Raw genomic sequence first — 15424 nt, 5'->3', positions numbered from 1 at the left:
CAATCTTGATGTATAACTAAAGGCATAGAGTGCAGAAGCAAAGCAAATATATTTTTAAAGCATTGGTCCGCATCCACCATTCCTGTCCCCCCCCCCCCCCCCCCCCCCCCCCCCCGCCCCCCAAACCTCATGGTACATGGATAGTGTAACACTCTGGGAACTAGTTGTTAAAATGGATGATCAAGGAAACTTGAATTGTTTTTCAGCAAACAGGGAAAGTGACGGGGAGATTAGATAATCACTCATAATCATGATACAATTGATTGAGTTATAGAAAAAAAACAGTCTCCATTGTTTGAAGAATCAGTAACATTCAATAGTTGCAGATTTGTGATCGGCAAAATCCTCAAACAAACTATTTAAAGTGATTTTTCATGATAACTCATGAAGTACTCTAAAAAGGGGGACGAAAACAGAAAAATGACACCAGGAGCAGTGAAGTGGGAGTAATTAGTTAATGCTGTTGCAAAAAAGATGAGGTGAATGAGCTCCTGTTGTCTTTTATCATTGTTCTTTTATAGATCCCAAATAGATTGCCCACGGATCTAAATTTATTAATTTCCTGTTAGTATTTCGGAAGTCATAATATTTTTGCTACATGTTCATTCTTCACATGTGGATTCATTACCTCTTCCCCCTGCCCCAGCCTGGCCATCCCCAAACCCCATGCTATATGGATATTGTAGCACTGTGGGAACTAGATGTTAAAATGGATGATCAATTACTTGAAGAAACTTTTGTTTTCCAGCATGTCATTTGATTTTCTCCTTGTCATACATTATCCTTTGTTTTTTTCTTTATAAATGCTTATAAAATCCATAACATTTTCTTTTATGCTACTGTTTTTTTTGCAAACAGATTAGACCTTTGATCTCTCTATAAAGGTTCTTACCTCATCAAATATTCCATTGAAGCATCTTTGATGTTTGAGCCACAACAATACCATTTAATTTTATTACCCTGCACAAAGAGAATCCACATACAATAAAGGCTACATGGTCACTTACAAATCGCTGAGCAGAACCTTTCTGCCAGCAGTAGACATCCTAAACAAATGTTCTATTCAGAGCTCTTTTGTGGGAAGTGATCAAGTGGACAAAGAAAGATCCAAGGTTGTGCTTAAATCTTTCTTGGAAAAATACTACACCTCGCTCACTCCTGGGAACCACTTGTCTGTGACTGCTCAAAGTAGTAAGGACCCATTCAGGATGGCATTGAGAACCTGTTCAAGAAGGAACTGCAGATGCTGGAAAATCGAAGGTACACAAAAATGCTGGGGAAACTCAGCGGGTGCAGCAGCATCTATGGAGCGAAGGAAATAGGTAACTGGGAGCAGATGCGGCGTAGGCGGAGGAATTGGGAGTAGGGGATGGAGTCCTTACAGGAAGCAGGGTGGGAAGAAGTGTACTCCATCCCCTACTCCCAATTCCTCCACCTACGCCGCATCTGCTCCCAGGATGAGGCGTTCCACACCAGGGCATCTGAAATGTCCTCATTCTTCAGGGAACGGGGGTTCCCCTCCTCCACCATAGATGAGGCTCGCACCAGGGTCTCTTCCATACCCCGCAACACTCCTCTCTCTCCCCATCCCCGCACTCGCAACAAGGGCAGAGTCCCCCTAGTCCTCACCTTTCACCCCACCAGCCGTCACATACAACAAATAATCCTCCGTCATTTCCGCCACCTCCAACGTGACCCCACCAATCGCCACATCTTCCCATCTCCCCCTATGTCTGCCTTCCGCAAAGACCGCTCCCTCTGCAACTCCCTTGTCAATTCTTCCCTTCCCTCCCGTACCACACCCTCCCCGGGCACTTTCCGTTGCAACCGCAAGAAATGCAACACCTGTCCCTTTACCTCCCCCCTCGACTCCATTCAAGGACCCAAGCAGTCATTCCAGGTGTGACAGAGGTTCACCTGTATCTCCTCCAACCTCATCTACTGCATCCGCTGCTCTAGATGCCAGCTGATCTACATCGGTGAGACTAAGCGGAGGTTGGGCGATCGCTTCGCCGAACACCTCCGCTCAGTCCGCAATAACCAACCTGACCACCCGGTGGCTCAGCACTTCAACTCCCCCTCCCATTCCCAATCCGACCTCTCTGTCCTGGGTCTCCTCCATTGCCAGAGTGAGCAACACCGGAAATTGGAGGAACACCACCTCATATTTCGCTTGGGGAGTCTGCATCCTGCGGGCATGAACATCGAATTCTCCCAATTTTGTTTGCCCTTGCTGTCTCCTCCCCTTCCTCAGCCCTCGGGCTGTCTCCTCCCATCCCCCAGCCCTCGAGCTTCTCCTCCTACTTTTTCCTTCCTTCTCCCCGCCACCCCCTATCAATCTGAAGAAGGGTTTCGGCCCGAAATGTTACCTATTTCCTTCGCTCCATAGATGCTGCTGCACCCGCTGAGTTTCCCCAGCATTTTTGTGTACCTGGCATTGAGAACCTGGTGGCCATGCGGTGGCAGCACGGGGAGGTGGGTGGGCCGGGCCTACTAAGGGCTTGGCACCGCTCGCTGTACATTCCTGGCATGCTGCTCACCGGGAACACTCAAATAGATTAATAGGATGCTGTGTAGTTATTGTGTAGAATTTAAATGTAAAGTCATTTATAGCTGCAAACCAAACAGGCATCTAATTAGTGTTTTATTATCTTTTACTGAGTTTATACACTCAGCACTGCTGGTTATGATGTAATAAAATGTATCTGAGACAGGGAGAGCCTCCTCTCACTTTCTTATTAATCGCATGACCATTCGCCAGGGCCAGTTCTTGTTGTGTGCCGCAAACAGTGCATGTCAGATTTAATCTCTGGTATAAACTATCAAATATATAGAACTAACTTGTAGATAACCACAGCGTGTTCATGGTATTTGCAGAGAAGATAGTGCTGCCTTCAGTATCCTATAAAAGCTATTCCTGACTCCTGAGGTTCAGATATCATATCAGTTAAGATGCTTCCAGACATAACTCATTATTATTCTGCCAGAACAAATGTAAATTGCAGGCACTGTCTTGTTGCGCATGCTTTGCTAGCAATCAACACACTGTGGACGACTGCCAATGGTACAGAAGTTCCGAGGTAGCTCATTGAACCCTGAGACAGGAGCAGACTTGGGCCATTGTTTGTGTTGTCACTCAACACCTCACGTCATTGGCCCAACAGACCTGCAACCCATTGAAATTTAGCTGAATCTGAGTGATGGTAAAAAACAAAGTGCAGTTTACTACTTTATCCCATGAGTATAATCTGAATGAGAGGGGAATGATTTTATAGTAACCTGAGGGATAACATTTTCTTCAGAGGGTGGTATTTGGAACAAGCTGCCAGAGGACATAGTTGAGACGTTCTATGACAGCATTTCAAAGACACTTGGATAGGTAGATGGATAGGAAAGGTTTAGAGGGATATGGATTAAACATTGGCAATCAGACTAGCTTAGATGGGGCATCTTGGTCAGCATGGCCGTTGGGCTAAAGGGCCGGTTTCTGTGCTGTATGACTCTGTGGCACTAAATCTGGGACGACAGATGGCACAATGGGCTAAGTGTTCGGCTGGCAACCGGAAGGTAGCCGGTTCGAATCCCGCTTGGAGTGCATACTGTCGTTGTGTCCTTGGGCAAGACACTTCACCCACCTTTGCCTGTGTGTGAATGTGTGTGAATGTGTGTGAGTGATTGGTGGTGGTCGGAGGGGCCGTAGGCGCAGAATGGCAGCCACGCTTCCGTCAGTCTGCCCCAGGGCAGCTGTGGCTACAGAAGTAGCTTACCACCACCGAGTGTGACTGAGGAGTGAATGAATAATGCGATGTAAAGCGCCTTGAGTATTAGAAAGGCGCTATATAAATCCCATCCATCATCATTATTATTATTAAATCTGTATTTGAGCGGGTGTAGCTACCACCACTACCTGTAGCTCAGATAGTCGCCAACACTCTTCTCCACCGCTCCCCACAGAAACTCCACTGTTAAGAACCCCAAATTGAACATATCAAGGTTCGAGAGGCAGGGATACTAGGAAGACATTCCCAATGGTGACCCTGTCCTTATCCCGAGAGTCTTTGATTACATTCCAAAGCATTATTTTCAGTCCAACTTCCTCACCAATCCCAGCTGACAAGAAATCAACAGAGCAATATATCATTAATAGAGCATGGAAGTATGCCCTTAGGCCCACCATTGATCACCAGTTCACACTTGTTTTATGTTATCCCACTTTCGAATCCACTCCTTACACACTAGGGCAATTTACCAACTCCAGTGAACGTATGTCTTTGGGATGGGGGAGGAAACCAGAGCACCCTGAGGAAACCCACCTAGTCATATGGAGAATGTGTAAACTCCACATAGATTGCACCTGAGGTCAAGACTGAATCCGGGTCTCTGGAGCTGTGAGGCAGCATTTCTACCAACTGTGCTACTGTGTTGCCCTCAACTATTTTTTTTTCTTTTTTGGGGGGAAATTGAGAAACAAGAGGCTTCATGAAGAGGCAGTGGCATAGACATACAGAGATTAACAAAGAACAGCACAGATCAGGAACTCTAGTGTCCTCCTGGATTTGAATTTTATACCCTGGGAAAAAGTTCTACCATATCTATGCCTTTCATAATTTTATGGAGTTCCATGAACTTGTATCCCTTATGAAGTTCTAAAACTTGGTGAAGAGGGACTTCAGACACAAATTCAGAATTTTGTTTCATACATCAGGGACCCAAAGTTCTATGAAGATGCATCTTGATTTCTTGATTCTCCAACTCAATGCCCTGAACAATGAAGGCAAGCATACTATACGCCTTCTTTACCATTTTTTGTTTGTATTATTTTTGTATTCTATGGCGATTCTGTTCATACTGAGGTACAACGAGAGGTACAACGAACATGATTTTCACTGCACAACAACTCCAATAATCGAGCACATCAACCAGGCTTTTTTGACATCACAAAAGCCTTTGACTCCATTAATCAAAGTTTGGCTGCCGCCAGAAACATGTGTTCACAACTGTGATACTGTACTTCACCTGCACAGCCTTAGAGTAGAAACAAGGAATTGCAGATAGACACAAAGTGCTGGAGTAACGCAGCGGGTCAGGCAACAATTCTGGAGAACATGGAAAGGGGACATTTTGGGTTGGGACCCTTCTTCAGTTAGAAGAAGCGTCCCGACCAAAAAACTTTACCTTCCGTGTTCTCCTGGGATGCAGTCTGGCCGATTGAGTTACTCCAGCACTTTGTGTCCTTTTACCTCCAAAATCTTTCTCAACAATTCACAGGATAAATGAGAAATTGTTCAACCTATGTTGCCATCACTGCAGAACCAAGGTCACTCCACATTCAGTCATTTAAGGGCCTGTCCCACTTTTCGGCGACTGCCGGCGTCATATCAGTGTCGCCAAAAGAATTTGAACATTTCAAAATCCAGCGGCGACAAAAAAAATGTTGTGACACTTGAAAAAACACCACGCTCAAATTTTTCCATGACCTGATACATCAGTCAATGATGCTGGCAATGGCCGAAAAAATCGCCAAGTGAGACAGGCCCTTAAGCCTTTGTATACAGGCATTAGAACGTGTACTTGTTTGGAGCCTGAACTGCAAGTCATCATCTACTTTTTCATTGAAACAAATGAGAGAATGGCCTTACAGTAAACCATCCGCATGACAAAGAACCTCAACCCAGCTTCCACTGTGCAATGCCTGGACCCAGTCTTACTTGTTCACAAGACCTGGAAAATGCAAACTCATATCTCAGGAACCACCTCTTGGTGAGAGTAGACATCAGTGATGAAATTCACAATTGCTTCCAGTATGCTAGCATAGCTTTTGACCATCTGGTGTCAAGAGTGTTTAAAGTTTAAAACTTCAAACCAGTGCTAAGTTCATGAACTACCAGCATTCGTGATCCCCGCGCTATGGATGCTTCTGAGACTTGGACTCAACAGGTATTTTACAAAAGAGATAACACTAACGTCCTCCAAGTCTGAAGAATGGCCCCGGGCCGAAATGTTGCCTATCCATTCCTCCCAGATGCTGCCTGACCCGCTGAGTTACTCAGCACTTTTTGCTTCACATTAACTTTCTCTAACAAAATTCTCCATATCCACTAGCAGAATAAATGAGCGAATGTCTGTGTTTTCTTTCAGCATCTACAGCTGAGTAGTTCTTATAATATGCTGTGAGCTCCAATGGACAGGCTACACTTTTTGAAAGCCTGACACATATCAGTTCATAGAAACAAGGAACTGGTTTACACAAAACAACACAAAAGGATTTCTTCAGAAGGCTCCCGACCCGAAACATAGCCCATCCATGTTTTCCAAAGTTGCTGCCTGACCCGCTGAGTTACAACAGCATTTTGTGTCCTGACATGTTCCTGCAGTCTGCAGTTAATCAAGTGGATTAACCTGACTCCTAACTGCAGGTTCAGTTCAACTGAGCACTATTATTTATTCATGAGATTTATTTACACCAGGAGACACCAGCTATGTTTGCCTGCTGGTTGAGCCATCAGATTCCCTCAATATCAGTTATCAAAACGCTATCACTCTCTGACTGCCCTGAACATTTATAAGGGATTTTCTCGCAACATAATTAACATATTCCATATTGAATGACGAAGGAGTCCCAAAATCATTCCTCTGTTTCGTATTCCGTCATAAAATGAGATTGCCAGGAGAATAGTGAACAATAATTCAAGAATTTTCCACAGTTTCCTTAAAAATTTTTTTAATATCAGCAGCAATTCCTTTGGAATCCCGAGTCCACAAACAGTCAACATGGTAAAGCAGCATTCGGGATGGTACAGAAAACCGTGAGTGCCTTTGTGTGGAGGATGCAAAAAGCCAGTGTAAATAGTGGAAGGAGCTGATCACCACACGAGCTATCCACCCGCCTACTCACCCCATCAAGCACTGTCTGTCCCACAACTTGCATGGACTACTGATCTCGCTGACTACTGGGCTCATCATTCACCGTGGAACCCGCAGAACTGGAGTGGAAACCGATTATCCTCGATCCCAAGGGAGTGCCTAAGAATGGGGAAAAAAAAGTCCACGTAAACATGTAATTGAAATGTCTCCTTACTGTGTATTTGGTGAATCTAAAGACAGAACAAAATTTATGTCTAGCTTGCCTTGATTTAAAATTACACTAATAAGGTCTCACTAACATTTTAAAAGTAGCTCCTTTAATGAATGTTTGCTTGTCTATGACATACATTAAAGTAGGGTCCCCTGCATATTTAACCTATACATTCTACCTAACCTTGAATTAAAGTTAATTTCAAACATATTTTTATACTCTCAGCTATGTACTTTTCCCCCTGACCTTACGACAAGGTGGAGCTGTTAAATATATATTCTGCCTGATTAAACTGAATCCAATTGCAGGGTCAAACTAACAGTACTGTTACTTATTCATGAGATTTGTTCACAGCAGGTCACGGTAGCTGTGTTTGCCAGCTGCAAGCTGAATGGCTTCAACCTTCAGATTCACTCAATTTGAAAAAAAAATAATAATATTTGTTATCTCAGACTCTGGCTTATCCTAAACTTATAAAAGGGCTCAGATCATCTTGTGGCCAAAGCAGCCGAACCAAGCATATGTGTCTTTTAGTGGATGTGTTTAAGGCTAGAGGGGAAAAGTTTAAAGAAGATATATATTTCTAACAGAGTGGTGAGTGCCTGGAACATGATTCTGGGAGTGGTGGTGGAGGCAGGTATCTTCTTCTTGCGTATGGCGTGCACAGCCTAAAGTTGTAGGACAACTTGTTCTATTTGATCTTATTTGATTGTGCACGCCGGGTTGATTGCATTTGTCCAAACAGGGCGGACCACGTGAAGGTTGCAATCTTCCACCCCAGAGGCAGATATGATAGTGGCTTTTCAGAGGCTTTGGGATAGGGACATGGGTATAGAAGTTGGGATGTAATGTTAAAATTGTACAAGGCATTGGTGAGGCCAATTCTGGAGTATGGTGTACAATTTTGGTCGCCTAATTATAGGAAGGATGTCAACAAAATAGAGAGAGTACAGAGGAGATTTACTAGAATGTTGCCTGGGTTTCAGCAACTAAGTTACAGAGAAAGGTTGAACAAGTTAGGGCTTTATTCTTTGGAGCGCAGAAGGTTAAGGGGGGACTTGATAGAGGTTTTTAAAATGATGAGAGGGATAGACAGAGTTGACGTGGAAAAGCTTTTCCCACTGAGAGTAGGGAAGATTCAAACAAGGGGACATGACTTGAGAATTAAGGGACTGAAGTTTAGGGGTAACATGAGGGGGAACTTCTTTACTCAGAGAGTGGTAGCTGTGTGGAATGAGCTTCCAGTGAAGGTGGTGGAGGCAGGTTCGTTTTTATCATTTAAAAATAAATTGGATAGTTATATGGATGGGAAAGGAATGGAGGGTTATGGTCTGAGCGCAGGTATATGGGACTAGGGGAGATTATGTGTTCGGCACGGACTAGAGGGGTCGAGATGGCCTGTTTCCGTGCTGTAATTGTTATATGGTTATATTATATGGTATGCAGGGAATGGAGAGATATGGATTATGTGCAGGCAGTTGCGAATTGGTCTTGACATCATGTTTGGCACAGACATTGTGAGCTGAAGGGTCTATTCCTGTGTTATAATGTTCCATGTTCTATGTATGTTTTAAGATTTTGACCTACAGAATCATATGCTATCTTCAGAGAAAATCATTCAATTTTCTTTAGAATCAATATGCTATTTGTGTTTTATGATTAATTGTTTCTTATATCCCACTGTTTTATGCTGCCTAGTTAAATTGATTGCCACCTGCAAGTTGAACCAATAGAGTTTTATTTTAGGACTTTAGCATTATTAATCTAACAGTCATTATTATTTAACAGAAGTATAGGTGTCAGTTGAAACCTGTCATGGGACTCTCGCCTTTAAGTTAGAGTACGATATAATTCAATCCCTGCTCTTGGATTGTAGTTGACATTTCAGTGCAGTGATCCGCGTCAAATGTACAAAGTCTTCAACATGTTAAACAGAGCCCAGTAGACTCCATATGGAGGAAGAGCAGTATCTTCTTATCCAAAGTTTATCCCTTAAGCAATACCATGAAAATTGATATAATCTGTTGCCCCGTTGTCAATGGTGTGACTGCCATATTTTCCCACAAAACAATACAGTAACATCAAAATAATTAATCAGCTGATGGATATTCTAAATGTTGTAAGAATGTTTTGTTAATGCAGTATCTCATTTTAGGCACCTGCCAACCAATGCAGATTGAAGAATTCATTGAACAATCTCCATCTCCACTGTTTCATTATATCACTTATTTTAGCCAATATTTCCCTCTTAGTTTTAGATTTTGAAATCAGTTGTGGTGAAATAAAATAATTCAAAAAACTATTTTAATCACAAATTATGTATAAATTCCTAATGATAATGTGTTGGTCTATGTAACGCCTTGTATGATTTACAAATGATAGAAATGTTTCTGCGTTTTGTCCCATATATCAAAAACTTCTGTAAAATACAGAGATGTGCAGAATTCCTCTTGCTGATAAAATACTGGATGGGATGGAATCTCTGCATGATGGAATGGCATACATGCAGCTAACCTTTTAGGTTAACAACATTTAAAAGACATTTGGAAGGCACAAGCTGCTGGAGTAACTCAGCGGGTCAAGCAGCATCCCGGGAGATTATGGATAGGTGATGTTTTGGGTCGGGACCCTTCTTCAAACCTTGTGAACAGTTACATGGAAATAAAAGATTGACGGGTATGAGCCAAATCTGGGCAGGTAGAACTAGTGTGGATAGGGCATCTTAGTCAGCATGGGAAAGATGGACTGAAGGGCTTGTTTCAGTGCTGTATGATTCTATACCAGCTGATAATTGCTGTAAATGATCAATTATTTTTAATTGTAGATTTGGGATATTTTTGTTGGTAAATGCCATCATTCTTGTACTCGGTTTATTTATTTATTTATTCGCGGGGAATGCGCAAGAAGGGTCTCGACCCGAAACGTCACCCATTCCTTCTCTCCAGAGATGCTGCCTGTCTTGCTGAGTTACTCCAGCTTTTTGTGTCTATCTTCGGTTTAAACCAGTATCTGCAGATCCTTCCTACACAGTATTCATTCGTGTTTAGTTTTGTTTGGTTTGTTATATTTCTTTATTTTTAGCGTTATGGCCCCCTAAAAATATCGTAAAATAGAAAACTTTGAATTCTCCACCAGTTCACGCACCATGCCAATTAGCATTAATATCACTGTCGCCACCACAAGCCTTGGAACTTGCCACCAAACAGTGTTATTGAAGAATCTTCACTGCATGGATGGAGTGGTTCAGGCATGTCTCATAAATTGCAGGTGATCTGTGGCGACATCCAGACAAACTCAATCCCTTTTATGCCCATTTTATACGGGCAAATGAAGTTGCATCCCGGGCTCAGAACCTTTGTTCTACTGCTTATACACCCAAGACTCCATGGCCAAGTACAAGGGCAACTCAATATTTAAGTTCACCGATAGTACCACTTCTGTTGGCCAGATCAAAAACAACGATGAGATAAAATACAAGAAAGAGATTAAGAATCTTGTGTCTTGGGACCAGGGCCACAATTAACCTTTAATGCCAGCATGCCGAAAGCATTGGTTGTTGAACTAAGGAAGCGAGGGTGTGAACTGAATCTTGCCCTCATGAACCCAGCTACTGTAAAGGCCCATTCTTTGGCAAGTGAACCAAAACGTCACACACGTGACCAGATGTCATCACAATGCAATACATTAAAAAATTCTTGTAAGAGATTAATTTTATTCATTGCTATTTTCCTACCTACGGAACTATAATGCATCTCTGCTGAATATATGAACATTCTAGCTTTTTAAACTTCACAGAGTTTGTAAAATGCTTCCGTGTTATGTCACATACGTGACCAGTCATATTTGATTTCTGACCCTAAACAAACATTGTCAGCATCCTTATTATCTTCTATATTACTAAAAGTCTGATCTTGACCATTTCCTGTTGTTCTGTAAATTGATTTTAGAAAAAACGCTGCCACTTATGGCTGTGATTTTTGGCCATCTTACTCCGAGTCCCCTTCCGCTGCGCAGGACAAGAGGATTTTTCCCATCGATAAAAAATAAGAGTTATTAGTGTTTAAAAAATGTTGAGATTCTCTCTCCTGAAGGCCAAGCTCCTTCCGTAGGGACGATAAAACCCAGAAGTGTGGAGGTGCCTCAGTTCTCTGCAAGATGGGGGAGCGAGAGATCGCAATTCTCAGTGAATAACACTGAACACATGTCTACTAAACCGTGAGTGGTTTTACTGACCTGTCAGTGTCCTTAATGTGGTTTGAAAATGTAGTTTGAAAATGCAAAAGTGTGTTTTGGTTTGAAAGTGCTAAAGCAAGCTGTGTTGCCTTTGGTTTTGAAAGTGCTAAAGCAAGCTGTGTTGCCTTTGGTTTTGAAAGTGCTAAAGCAAGCTGTGTTGCCTTTGGTTTTGAAAGTGCTAAAACAAGCTGTGTTGCCTTTGGTTTTGAAAGTGCTAAAGCAAGCTGTGTTGCCTTTGGTTTTGAAAGTGCTAAAGCAACCTGCGTTGCCTTTGGTTTTGAAAGTGCTAAAGCAAGCTGCGTTGCCTTTGGTTTTGAAAGTGCTAAAGCAAGCTGTGTTGCCTTTGGTTTTGAAAGTGCTAAAGCAAGCTGCGTTGCCTTTGGTTTTGAAAGTGCTAAAGCAAGCTGCGTTGCCTTTGGTTTTGAAAGTGCTAAAGCGAGTTGCATTGCCTTTGGCTTTGAAAGTGCTAAAGCGAGCTGCCTTGCCTTTGGTTTTGAAAGTGTTAAAGCGAGCTGCCTTGCCTTTGGTTTTGAAAGTGCTAAAGCGAGCTGCCTTGCCTTTGGTTTTGAAAGTGCTAAAGCGAGCTGCCTTGCCTTTGGTTTTGAAAGTGCTAAAGCGAACTGCCTTGCCTTTGGTTTTGAAAGTGCTAAAGTGAGCTGCCTTGCCTTTGGTTTTGAAAGTGCTAAAGCGAGCTGCCTTGCCTAATTAGAGCTGCCTTGCCTAATTAGAGCTGCATTGCCTAATTGGAGCTGCCTTGCCTTTTATATAATTAAAAGTCTAATCTTGACCACTTCCTGTTTGCTTTTTATATTGATTTTAGAGAAAACGCTACCACGTACGGCTGTGATTTTTGGCCATCTTACTCAGAGTCCACCTCCGATCATCAGGTGCCAAGGATTTTTCCCATCGATAAAAAATAAAAGAGTTATTGGTGTTTAAAAAATGTTGAGATTCTCTCTCCTGTCAATCACGCCATGAAGGCCATGCCCCTTCTGGTGGGTGGGGGAGAGAGACTATAAAACCTGGAAGTGTGGGCAAGGCGCAGTCGCTGCAAGATGGGGGAGGGAGAGGTCACGACTCGCTGTCTTTAGTGGCCTTGCACCCTGCTTGAAATGGTATGAAACTGCACTTGAATTTGGTGCCCTTCCACCCTGCTTGAAATGCAATTTCAAGGAATAGCCGTGAGTCAACTGCGAGCCCACCAGCATTGAATGAGTGAGCTGCCAGCACAACAGGCTTGAGTGACTGAGCCACCAGCCCAAGAATCCATTCGGCCCACAATATCCATACTAGCCCTCTGGAAACCAGTTCATTCAGCGCACAACATCCATACTAGCGCTCCAGAGAGCCCCCCCCCCAATTGGAATTGGTGGAGAGGTGGAATATTGTGTTGGGGGACCAGCCCTCCTGTATGATGCTGGGACCCAACGGGTCCCACTTAGTCTAGTATAACTATAAAACTCTGATCTTGGATGTGTCTGGGTTTGTGTGTAATCACATCTTCTCGAAAAACAATGCGCTAACGGTAAAATCTTTACATATTCCGGTAGAGATTTTACCAGGGTTCAAAAATTGCCTTCTCTCAAAATTCCATGCTTAATATCTCAAGTTATTAATGAAAATGTTCAAAAACCTCAAAAAACGTGGGGAGAAATGACTGCTTATTCCCTGTGCTTACAGCTGTGACGTCACAATGGGATTGTAGCCCTGCTCGCAACATTGTTGCTATCCAAGTACACTGAGTCCTGCTAGCCCTAGCAAGTGCAAATGCATTTTTTTTAAAGTCACAGTACACTGAGTTCTGCTAGCTAGAAAGTGCAAATACATTTTTTTTAAAGTTTAAAAATGAGGGAGGGTGAATAAGGTGAAATGAGCAGCCCCTGCACAGTTGTCGGCTCTGGGTGAGTCGTGGAATATTGCGTTGTGGAACGGGTTGTGTTGGGGGACCAGTCCTCCCGTGGGGGCTATGAGTGAGTGGTGGAATATTGCGTTGGGGAACGGGTTGTGTTGGGGGACCAGGCCTCCCGTGTGACAGGGACCCAACGGGTCCCACTTGGTCTAGTAACATATAAAAATTTCACTAGATAAAATGAAAAAAATATGAATCATATAATTTCCAAAACAATATATACCTGTAATGCTTTCAGAGATGTATTCCACAATTTTTCATCTTTTGGTCACAGACGTGACTAAGAATGGGCCTAAAGATGGTCGACAGCATTAAGTTCCTAGGCATCCAAACTAACCTGGTCTTTTCACACTGATGTGGTGATCAAGAAAACGCAAAACGAAATATTTTGTCAGGATGCAACTCAGACTGTTTGGGCAATTGCTCTGCTTTTGACAAGTCTGCGTTCAAAGATGCATGTGGCTCATCCAGTCCATCTTCTCGATGTATTGCACCAGGAAACCTGGAAGTATCATCAAGGATCCTGCCACCCTGGTCAATCCCTTTTTTTCTCTTCTACCTTCTGGGAGAAGATTCAGGATTCTGCTACCAGACTCCTGAACCAGCTATCTGTTTTACTCCCCCTTCCTGGAGGTTCATTCATATATTCTTACCTTTAACTCAAACTCACTAATTATTCTCATTTTCCACTTTAGTTTTATTTCTACAATATGGATAGCACCACAATCTTGCACGATTATGCTGTATAGCCCTCAAATTTATTGTTTATATATTATTACCAAGTATACTCTGTGAGTAATTACGATTTACTCTGAGTTTCATGTGAACAAGAAATGTCCTTGCACCTTGATGTATAGACAATAGGTGCAGGAGTAGGCCATTCGGCCCTTCGAGCCAGCACCGCCATTCAATGTGATCATGGCTGATCATCCCCAATCAGTACCCTGCCTTCTCCCCATATCCCCTGACCGCTATTTTTAAGAGCCCTATCTAGCTCTCTCTTGAAAGCATCCAGAGAACCTGCCTCCACCGCCCTCTGAGGCAGAGAATTCCACAGACTCACCACTCTCTGTGAGAAATAGTGTTTCCTCGTCTCCATTCTAAATGGCTTACTCCTTATTCTTAAACTGTGGCCCCTGGTTCGGGACTCCCCCAACATCGGGAACATGTTTCCTGCCTCTAGCATGTCCAAACCCTTAACAATCTTATATGTTTCAATGAGATAATCTCTCATCCTTCTAAACTCCAGAGTGTACAAGCCCAGCTGCTCCATTCGCTCAGCATATGACAGTCCCGCCATCCTGGGAATTAACCTTGTAAACCTATGCTGCACTCCCTCAATAGCAAGAATGTCCTTCCTCAAATTAGGGGACCAAAACTGCACACAATACTCCAGGTGTGGTCTCACTAGGGCTCTGTACAACTGCAGAAGGACCTCTTTGCTCCTATATTCGATTCCTCTTGTTATAAAGGCCAACATGCCATTCGCTTTCTTCACTGCCTGCTGTACCTGCCTGCTTACTTTCATAGACTGATGTACAAGGACCCCCAGATCCCGTTGTACTTCCCTTTTCCCAACTTGACGCCATTTAGATAGTAATCTGCCTTCCTGTTTTTGCTACCAAAGTGGATAACCTCACATTTATCCGCATTAAACTTCATCTGCCATGCATCTGCCCACTCCCCGAACCTGTCCAAGTCACCCTGCATTCTCATAGCATCCTCCTCAGTTCACACTGCCACCCAGCTTTGTGTCATCTGCAAATTTGCTAATGTTACTTTGAATGTTATATATGACAATAAACTAATATAAATCGGAACCATCATCTCAATAGAAGCTGGAGATCGGCAAAAAATACCTTCCTTGCCAGCAATGCCAGCGAATGAAAATAAATTATTTATCTCCACCTTAAAAATTCCAAATGTCCTGGCCTTCGCTCCTGTCAGTGGCAATGAACGATAGTTGTAGAAAAGCAGCTGTTCCTTAACCTGGTGGTGTTAGCCTTCAGGTTTCTGTACCTCCTGTCTGGTGGTAGAGCAAGAAGAGGGTGGAGGGGGTGCTTGATGATACAGGGCTGCCAACATTGGGTGAGAGTTGGGAGTGAGAAATTGCGAGAGACCAAGCCCGAGGAGGGGGGGGGGGGGGGGGGGGGGGGGGGGGGGGGGGGGGGGGGGGGGGGGGGGGGGGGGGGGGGGGAGCAGCGAAA

Source organism: Amblyraja radiata, chromosome 3 (assembly GCF_010909765.2).
Source record: "Amblyraja radiata isolate CabotCenter1 chromosome 3, sAmbRad1.1.pri, whole genome shotgun sequence".
NCBI lineage: Eukaryota > Metazoa > Chordata > Chondrichthyes > Rajiformes > Rajidae > Amblyraja > Amblyraja radiata.
Note: the sequence above shows the minus strand (reverse complement) of the source record.